The sequence below is a fragment of the Nuphar pumila genome, chromosome 6 (assembly GCF_984573655.1).
Source record: "Nuphar pumila chromosome 6, dmNupPumi1.hap1.1, whole genome shotgun sequence".
In the NCBI taxonomy this organism is placed as follows: Eukaryota; Viridiplantae; Streptophyta; class Magnoliopsida; order Nymphaeales; family Nymphaeaceae; genus Nuphar; species Nuphar pumila.
In genome coordinates this window covers 111139899-111150562 of record NC_143254.1, presented here as the reverse complement: position 1 = coordinate 111150562, position 10664 = coordinate 111139899, and the positions used below count along the sequence as shown (strand labels likewise).

The window sequence follows — 10664 nt, the reverse complement described above, 5'->3', positions numbered from 1 at the left end:
CCGACCCGTTTAAAAAACGGGTCGGGTTCGGGTTGAGGTATGCTGACACGCCAACCCGACCCGCCAACCCAACCCGATTGCCACCCCTAGTGTCAGGCATGGTTTATGAGATTTTATACCAAACCCGAGTCTGACCCAAGTTCCGATTAACATCTGCAAATTTTCAATTTTAAAAGCTTAAAAAATATTGTTTTACCCGGTATAGACCGGGTCTGTGTTATCGTCGCAAAATTTTTCCCGTCTTCCCTTCCTTGCGAAAGAGAGAGGGAAATGCTTTCGCGATTCAAACTTGACCGGATTTTGGAAAATGTTTTGAAATACTCGCCTCCGTTTTGAAAATTACGGGAAAATCCATGGGATGGGGCTCGACCTGTCGGTACGAGGTTCGATCGTTTCTGCCGCCTTTAACAGGGGTAATCGAACCAAGGACCAAAATTGTGCTTGACTTAGTTAAATCATCAAAATTGTATTCTATCATATATGCACAAAGAATTCAGGCATGTGCTATGAGATTTTGGGAAATGTAAGTTGGGAAAACATGATGTATGCTTGGAAAATATTTGGAGTTGAAAAATATTTCTCAAGAAAAAGGTCAATTTCTCAGGAAACTCAAAAGAAAGGGGTTTTGAAATCACGAGAAAGTTCATAAAGTTGTGGGAAAATCATGAATGGTTGAAAATCCTGGGAAAATAGAAGTGATTCTTGAGAAAAGGTGAACATTTGAAAAGGGAAACACTTCTCAGGAAAACCCGGACTTTGAGAACTTTCTTAGGAAAATGATGAAAGATTTATAGGAAAACTCATTGGAGAAGGAAATTCAAAACTTGGGAAATTGAAATCTTGGGAATCTTACCCTTGAAAATTGATTTTTTATTCTTGAGAAAGATTGGGAAACTCCTTTTAAAATCTTAAGAGAATAACCTTTCCCAAGGAAAATCGAGGGAAACTTTGATCTTGGAAATCCAACTTAGAAGTTTCTTGAGAGACTAGTTTCCATGGAAAACTGATTTTGGAAAATACTCAGAGTTTCTTGAGAAATCGATTTCTTGAGAATGAAGTTTTCTTAAGAAAATCATGGGAAAACCAAGGATTTCATGATGCAAATGATATGGATGTATGAATGCACTTTGAAAGATTTTCTAAAAAATTTGTTGGAAAAATGTGTATTAAGTCAAAATAAATCCTTCACATATCCTGACTGTGGCCATGAATATGTTCAGAGTTTAATTGATTTAATGCACAATACTTTGAAAATATTAGAAATATGATGTGCATTTTAAGATAGCCTAAGAGTGTAGGCTCAATGTGACTAGTAGAAAGATGATGGATCTGGGTCTCGTCCATATTCTGACTAGGGCTGTAAATATGGATTTCACTGAGTCCATCAACTCCCTAAGAGTTGGTGCACGTGACATTCGTGAACATCCATAGTGCTTTTGAAATAAAATGCATGAATCATAGAAACAGGATATTGCATGAATTTAAACTATATGATATGCATCCTAGTCTAAGCAGAAAATTAAATCTCTTATTCCAAGGTTTACATTATTACATCACTAAATAAATGAAATAAAGGGAAATTGCAGACTTTAGCTCCTTCTTTTGAATGTCCCTGCCAAACTTGAAATAGGGTTAGCTCAAATATGTGGATTTTCCCAAGATTTTCCAATAATATTCTGAAATTATTGGATTTAATTGGATATAAACCCTATTATCATGCTTATTTGATATTTGAAATGATGAAAATGCAAGAAATTTAGTAGAAAATAGTTTGAAATTCGGAAATGGGGTCAAAATGACCAAAATACCCCTAATATTAAAGATATACCTTTAAAATCAGGGTTTTTTGAAGGAAAACTTGGTAAAATTGAGATTTCGAAATTCAAATTGAATCAAATGATGATGAAATGCATGATGAGGCATGATGACATGCTGCTAAACACATTAGGACTGTAAAATCAGAATCTGACATTTTGCAATTTATCCAAAATAACGAATTTCGCTTGTTTTCACTTGGATCTGGGTCCCGCGGGGCCCTATTTTGATGATATGGCTAAACCAAACCTCAAATGGATTTCAAATTACACCAAATTCGGTATGAGGCATCTACCTACTCTGATAAACAACCTAGAATGCTAAAAATCATGAAATGATATGATTTGAATGCTAAAATTTAAAGAAAGTCCTAAAAAGGGTGGATTTTGCCTATGGACCCGAACCAAATGCAATGCTTAATATGATAATGCAAAATTCACACCATGAAAACTTCTGATATTTTGCAGAATGCTAAAGGACCCGGAATGGAACATTTTTGGTTTTTACAGCCTCGGGATTTGAGCCATGGTGAGTTCGGTAACAAGGATTTGATTCTCATGGAGGCAAAATCGACCTAATTTAATATAAAATGCTAAAAGAATACAAAACAGCCATGGAAATTTCTGATATTTAACATAGTAACTCACGACACATATATGAACAACTTTCATGTTTATGACTTTGGCATTTGATCAACATAAACACAGATAAAAATATAACTTTTCATTCCTAAATTGACAGAACAGACAAATGTAGCAAAACAGAAGACTGACGAAAAAAATCCGAACGAGGTATCACAGCTGTTCTAAAAATCACAAGCTTACAGATGCAAACAGAGTACGTCTCAGACATAGCATTCACTTTTTACAGTTTTGGATTTGGAGCAACACACAAAGAGAACCAATCGACCTAAGTCGATCCAAAGTCTCAGAGGCCCAAATCAGGATCTGACACATGTCCCGAACTCTCGGATTTTTTTAGACACCAAAAAAAAATCAGAAAAATCTAAGAAAATCAGGTTAAAAACTAGACATTCTCTCGAGTTCCGAACATATTTTAGATAGAAAATTGGATCTTCCATGAGGGAGATCTCGATTTTACAAGTCAAAAATAAAAATTTTAAATGCATCCCGGGTAATAAAACACGACTCACCTTTTTGAACGTTTACTGCAGTAAACGAATTCAAATGCTTCCGAATTTTTTGCACATTTTTAGGGACATTTAAAGACGCATTTCATGATTTTTTTAGATTTTTTAATGAAAAATAAATGCATGAAATGACGTATGTACGGTCTGACAAAAACAGAGAACTACTGAAATTGGGCAGAATTAAAATAAATGCTAAATTAATCCTTATTAACTCATGAAACATGCTGAATTAACAAAATAAAATGCAAATTAAATCTAGCTAAATGCATGAATGCTAAAAATCATCAAGGAAGCATAATCATGTATTTTTATATTTGTCATTTTATGAGAATAAATCAATCCATCCCTCGGATGAGCTTTTTCTTCAAACGACTCCCAAATCAAATCGTGATATGAAATCAAGAGGAAAAGAGGTGCACCTTGCTTCGTTATGCAGCGTTGAAGCTCTTGAAAGGGACGGCTACCACGGGATTTGTTCGTCCTTTGCTCCGGGCTTCGGATGATTCACCAAGATCGACCCACTGCACCTTCTTCACTGAGCCCAAAGGGGGCGTGAATTCCAAGGTTCAAAAATCGGGTTCTGAAGAAAGTCTAGGTCGAATTTCAAAGTCCAAAAGAAGCTCCTTTAGGCTGGGCGTGGAGCCTTGTATTTGTATACTTTTTTGAAAATTTTGAATTTCAAACAGGCTCAATCTGAGCCCTCCATGTGGCGCCATCTCAGGGGGTGCTATTTTGATTTTTGAGAAAATAAAATGGGAAAATTTGTGGGTGAGACACCTTAGCAGAATTTGAAAATTTTCAAAATTTGGGTCTGCTTGATTTTCTCTGCAGGAGTCTCCCAAATGGCGCCACCTCAGAGGGTGCTACCTGGGGTTTGAAATTCAAAATTTGTCTTTTGTAGGGAGCCCTCAGGTGGCGCCACCTCATGGAGCTATTTTTATTTTGAATAAAATAAAAAGTGAAAATTGAAGTCAAGTGGGGCTCTCGAATGGTGCCACCTCAAAAGGGGGTTTGAGGTTTGAATCTAGAAGCAGTAGGAGCAGGCCATGTGGCACCCTTTTTTAGGAGTCTGAACTCTACTTTTTCTGATGAAAGGAGATCTGGACATGTGGCAGTCTAGGATGGTTCCATACCTGACAAGTGTCAGCTTGCTGGAGTAGGTTCTTCAGATGGTGCCACCTCATAGAGAGTTTGAAATTTAAATTTGAGCTTTTTCTAGAGGAAAGAAGAGTCTGACATGTGGCGCCATCTCAGGGTGGCTCCTACAATGACATGTGGCAAGAGGGAGGAAAATGAGGGAAAGGGACACGTGGCACCATCTCAAAAAATGAATTTAGGAAGGAGACTTCAGGATTTGCGCCACCTCAGCCTGGAGTTTGAATATTTGAATTGTTGTTTTTTCTGAAGGAGGCAGAAAGTGACATGTGTCACTTGTTTTTTCCCAAGAAAGTAGAGAGTGACATGTATCACTTGCTTTTTCTTAGAAAAGCAGGGAGTGACATGTGTCACTTGCTTTTTCTGAGAAGAGCAGAGGCTGACATGTGTTCTCTACTTTTTCTGAAGGAAGCTAGAAATGACATGTGTCACTTGCTTTTCTGAGAAAAGCAGAAGGTGACATGTCTCAGTCTGCTTTTCATGAAGAAATGAGAGAGTGACATGTGTCACTTGCAGGAGACATAATTCAAATGGCGCCACCTCAGGGAAGACAAGCTCTACTTTTTCTAAACAGGACAACACATGACACGTGGCATCTCATGGTGACCTTGGAATGACACATGGCACAGGGTGAAGATGGTGAACATTGACACGTGGCATAAAATGAAGAGGATGTCTAATGACATGTGGCGGCATCTTAAGGTGGCCCCACACTGACACGTGTCGGAGGATGGAAGGAGATAGAAAATGACATGTGGCGCCACCTCTAGGTGAACCCCACGCTGACACTTGGCAGATAAATGGGAGGAGAGAGAAAAAGACAAGTGGCACCAATCCAGGGGACAAGGCTCCTATATTTTTGGGTTTTTTCAAAATTCAGTTTTTTCAAAAGAAAAGCCTATGTGACACCACCTCAATGTGGGCCCCACATTGCTTCTTTATTGAAATAAGGACAAGACAATAAATCCTTTTTTGGAATTTTCATAAAATCTAGACTAATTGGCAAAACAGAAATTTTGGAAAGAGTTAGCCCCTGTAGGGCGATTTTGTAAAAGAAAGATAATTGAAATAGCTGACAAAATGGCAAAATCTGAGGTGAAGTGGCTGAAATCCATATTGAAAACTATCCAGATCATTTTCCTGAGGAAATATTTTGAAATTCAGAGTCCTGGGGGTAAAATTGGAAGAATTGATAATTTTGAAGACCCAGGGTTTTGAAATCAATTTTGAAAAGAGTTGAAATTCTAATATGGATTGAAAATTTTGAAATCAAGAGTTCTGGACCTCGAAATGACATGTTGTGCAGTGCAGTGCTATGAGGTGCTCATGCAATGATATGCAATGCCATGTCTTATGCAATATAATCTTGAACCAAGACTTGGAGATTCCTGTCTTCTGTCAGGAATAAAATTTTGAACATTTGATCTAAAACAGAGAAATTTTGAGAGTTCTAGATGAAATTTAGACTTTTGCAAGGTCTGGGCTCAGAAAATGACCATTTTGCCTTTTGGCGATTTCAAAGGCTGGATGATGATGCTTGGTGAAAATGTCGGGGAGGTGAGTGAAAATTTGGGGTGTTTACAGTATGGTTTATGTAATTCTTATAGAATGTGGGCCTGATACGTTCTTATTGACCCCAGAACACTGAGAAATTTGAGAAGGCTTCACCCGAAAGTTTTCATGAAATTCTCAATATTTTTTGTTCTGAATCTTTTTTTTTTTATAGGCAAGCTGGGGTTAGCCCGGGTCTCAAAAACTAAGTTGCAACCCAGTTTCCCCTCACACCCGGTTAATGTGTTAATTATTGGGGTGTCAACGGATCAGGTATGAGATCCCGACCCGTACTGGATTCTATAGGGTCAAGGTTTGGTTACAAAGAAGGGGTCCGATTAACTATCCAGGTCGGACCCATGAGGTCCCATTATTAAATGTGTCAGGCTTGGTTTATGAAATTTTATACCAAACCCGAGTCCGACCCAAGTTCCGTTTAACATCTGCAAATTTTCAATTTTAAAAGCTTAAAAAATATTGTTTTACCCGGTATAGACAGGGTCTGGTTTATGTAATTCTTATAGAATGTGGGCCTGATATGTTCTTATTGACCCCAGAACACTGAGAAATTTGAGAAGGCTTCACCCGAAAGTTTTCATGAAATTCTCAATAATTTTTGTTCTGAATCTTTATTTTTTTATAGGCAAGCTGGGGTTAGCCCGACCCCACCAGTTATACAATGTACCATTGAGTCTTGACCTTGCAAAGTCCCAATACAAGGTGACGTGCACTAACAGCTCCTACCAAACAAGCGGAGGAGCACCTGTTGGTGTTGGTTCTGAATCCTGATATTGAATTTGTAGTGGAGTTTCTATCTTGAAGAAATTAAAGAGAGCAGAAGGAGAGAGCTTCTTTAAATCAGAGTTAAAAAAGAAAAGGATTGAAGGGCTAAAATGTCTTCTTATCATGATTAACTGTACGTAGTTTAATTACTAACGTTAACCTAACAGGGGTGAGCCAAGAGGTTGCTTTTATTTCATAGCTCAGTCGGGTAAACGTAGTTTCCCCAATGTTAGTTGTGTCTTTGTAAATACTCAAAAAACTTTGAGCATATTTTTCTAAATTGTTCTGCAAGTAAACGATCTTATCACTATAATTTGGTGCACCTGCTGCTTGTAAAGCAAAATAGAATATTGCAAGATCAGCTTTCCATAACTCTATTCAAAGTCAAAATTAGAATACGTTTTTCTTTTTTCCTTTTGAATATGTAATCTCCATCCCCACTTCTAGAATTTGAGAGAATTTTCTTTCTGTGTTTGTGAACAGTGGAAGATCGCTACACGCATATTGATTTTCTGTCTTTGTGTTTTACGCAGAAAATCGCTGTACACGTTAATCGTTTTCTGTATTTTTTGTGCGTTGCCTTTCATGGAAATCAATCTGGGGGACTAGAAAGAAAACTTTGCTTTTGGGAATCCTTTTATTGAAAAGTAGTAATACTAAATGCAGACTCCACTTATTAATGACTGTGGAAGGCATACGTGCCTCAGCATCGATCTCACAAAAGATGAAAAATAAGAGAATAAACAAAAAACAAAAGGCAATACAACTGACAAATTAAAAAAAAGAAAAAGAAAAAATCAAGATCATGAAATAATTCACGTATGCTTTCGGTTTATAGCTTAAATCGAAAACGGCAGTTATCGGATTTTATACTGATCTGTCCATCAACTGTAAGGCTATCAACAATCAAGCTGCAGCGAACCAGGAACTTCACTCTTCTCAGCTTCAAGCTCCCGAGCTTGACCTTCACCGGAACATCCGCGTGAAAGTCCAACGGGATCTGCCCCGTCTGCTGCTGCTCCTTCAATGCGGCCTGCAACTCGTTCCCCACCTCGTTCTGCCCTGTCAAAACCACGTTAAGAACCGTGGTGTTCTGGTGTCCCTGATAGAACACCGGCAGCTGTCCCGTACACAGGTTCACGTTCGTGTACCACACGCTCAGTTTGCTACCTCCCCCGTAGTAAATCCCAATCTTCTTGTTCGGGTTCTTGGCCGTTACCGTGACCACAAACTGCGAGTAGAGGGTCATAGGGACGCCCGAGCTCAGCCGGAAATCCGTTATTCTCAAGCGGTCGACGGAATATTCCGGCAGCTTCGGCCGGAAGATGAGGTAAAGAGCGCCGACGGCGATGGCTATGGTGACGATGATGGCGAAGATGATGCAGAGGGTGCAACAGATGCAGCGGCAGCAATAGTTTCTTCGACGCCTTGGCGGCGGCGGCAGCGGCTTCGATGGCAGATTCTCACGGTATGGCTGGAAATTGGGCGTCTGCGGATCGCCTTTCTCGGAGACCAGCTCGCTGCGCGGAGCTAGTGGTGCGGTCTGCCGACCCTCAATGTCGTACGGATGAACTCTCTGCTGATCTGCCATGGCTGCTGCTTCTTGGCAAGGTGATGAAGAAGAAAGAACAGAAGGTCTGAATGGTTTACTTTACCGTCTGAGGGGGGGGGGGGGGGGGGGGCTAAGGTTTATTGACGTTGTTTCAAGCCTGTTAAGTATTACATGATATAGACCAACCAAACCAAAATTCATTATTGGTACTAAAATGGTAGGGGTCCAAATCTCGAGGGTGGTGGGCTAAATTTTCAATGCTTGACTTTTCTTGAGGGGGGGAAATTTTTTTTAGTGGTTGGTGAATTGCTAAAGTCTAACCTTCCCCACCAAATAACACGCTTACCGTGTGATGTCATATGTCATGATAGAAGCTTCTACGAATGAGGGAATTTTGATTCCTACTTTAGCTGCTTGTTTCCTGGTAAGATGCCCTCAAATTTTTGCATAGGATAAGAATTTGCTATTTTGAAAATGGGTCACATGATCCGGAGATGCATGCATATCATCCCAAGCACATTAGCATGACACATTCCTCCTGTTAACCAACTTAATTACTAATTAAGGCCAAAACTTTGGCTTCTATGAGCCAACCTAGCCTACGGGTCGGCATGCTTGCATGCATGCATGTGTGTGTACACGCGTCCTCAACAGTTATTCAGATGCGATGGTCAGGGATAGGTCATTCATGGCTTGGCTTGTGTTTGGCTCACAAAGGACTTCATTCGGACTCAAATAGGTTAGCCAAACCAAAGGCCAACAAAAAGTGTTCAGCTCGGCTTGATTTGTATAAGCTCGTTAACTTTTATATATATATATATATATATATATATATATATATATATATATATATATATATACAATACAATATAGTGAAATGCGTAGCTGCTTGAGCACCTACGACCATCCATCATGCGTGTGATGAACGGTCATGCAAAAAAATGCTGAGCGTTCACCGTGTGTGCGATGGATGCTTATCAACATCAAGTAGATGCTTAATTAAGCACCTATTGCAGCTACACATCACTTTATATATATCATAGAGTGTAGAGGGTTGAAGAGTTTGGCTTGCCACCAATAGTTTAGAGTTAAAATCTTATGGGTTTCAACATTGAAACAAGTTTCAATGTATTAAAATGAACTAGTTTAAGTTTGGCTCACAGAGTTAAAATGCTAAAATTTATTATTTATTATTTTTATTTTTGTAAACGAGATAGGTCAAGTTTGGCTCCTTTAACTTGGGCTTGCCATAAACTTGAGCTCGGCTGAGCTTGCCACAAAAAAAGAGCTGAGCTTGAACATCCTCTGTTTGGTTTGTTAATCTCTTTTACAAGCCCTATCTAGGGGTACGCCAATAGGTCGTGTTTGCTTTGGATCCAGACGCAAACCAGATTTGAGATGATAGTACTGGGTCTGGACCTGAGTCTAATCAGACCCACCATAAGTGAAACCATACCCGGTAAAATAATAATTTTTATTATTTTTATATTAAAAAATTGTGGATCTTAATCGGAACTCAGATCGGGCTCTGTCTGATATAAAATTTCACAAACCATATCCTGCGCCATGTATTAATCGGACCCTTTGGGTCCAGCCCGGATTCTAATCGGGTCTTCTTATTTATGGTAAAACTATGAACCTATAGGGTTTGATATGGGTCGGGTCCGGGTCAAACCTGCCCGTTGACACCCCTAGCCCTATCCATCGTGGCATTTGATTTAATCATGTGGTTTTACACTGCCCTGGAACAAGGAAATCATCCTTCTCGGTCTCAAACTGATGCAAAGTACAGGCACGATATTTCAAGTATTGCTAGGGCGGAAAAAGGAACTTGAGATGCCTTTCATCGTACACACGCGCATGTGAACACATGTGAACCATGTTATACTCTTTAATAATCTGCACGATTGCATGTGTGGGCTACTAATCAAAAAAAGAAAATTATAAAAACACCCTCAACGTTTGAATTATTTATAAATATAACCTAACATTTGAAAATTTACATTTACAAACTCTTATTTTGCCACTTTATGACAAATAAGCACTTATCTTCTAGTAACTCTTCTTTCTTCACCTGGTTTTCATCTTCGGCATTTCTGGGAGAGAGAGAGAGAGCAATGGTTTTTTGGGCATGTTGTCTGCTCTCAACTTACGTGATTTAGAATCTCATGAGAAACAAAATCATTTGATTTGGAGTCTCATGAGATTTCATTTCTCATGTTGGTTTGGCTTGAGGAAAAGAATCTCATACAAATGAGATTCATTTTCTTTTGTTCGGTTACCGTGACATGGATTCATTTTTTCATGTTTTAAAAATTTGGATTATGGATTAGATCAATGGTTTTTTTGGATTTCATGACCATGGATTAGATCATGGAATGAAACTAATGGATCATGGCTTGGTTTGATGGATTTTTGGATTTATAATGGATCATGGTGTGTGTTTATCATATTTGGATCCAGTTAAGATTAAACTTGGATCTAATAAAGTGGTTTTAAACAAATGATGATACCGGGTCTGGACCTAGGTTTAATCGGATCCACCATAAGAGAAACCATACCCAGATCCTATAAGGATTACATGAACCAGACCTGGACCATACTTGGTAAAATAATAAATTTTTTATCATTTTTACAATGAAAATTTGTGGATCCTAA

The 10664-nt window shown here is 38.8% G+C and overlaps 1 pseudogene; it reads right to left on the bottom strand.

Moving 5' to 3' along the window:
• Nucleotides 1-7072: 7072 nt before the first annotated feature.
• LOC149835715 (NDR1/HIN1-like protein 6 pseudogene) lies at nucleotides 7073-8116 on the bottom strand (annotated as a pseudogene).
• Between the last annotated feature and the right edge of the window lie 2548 nt (nucleotides 8117-10664).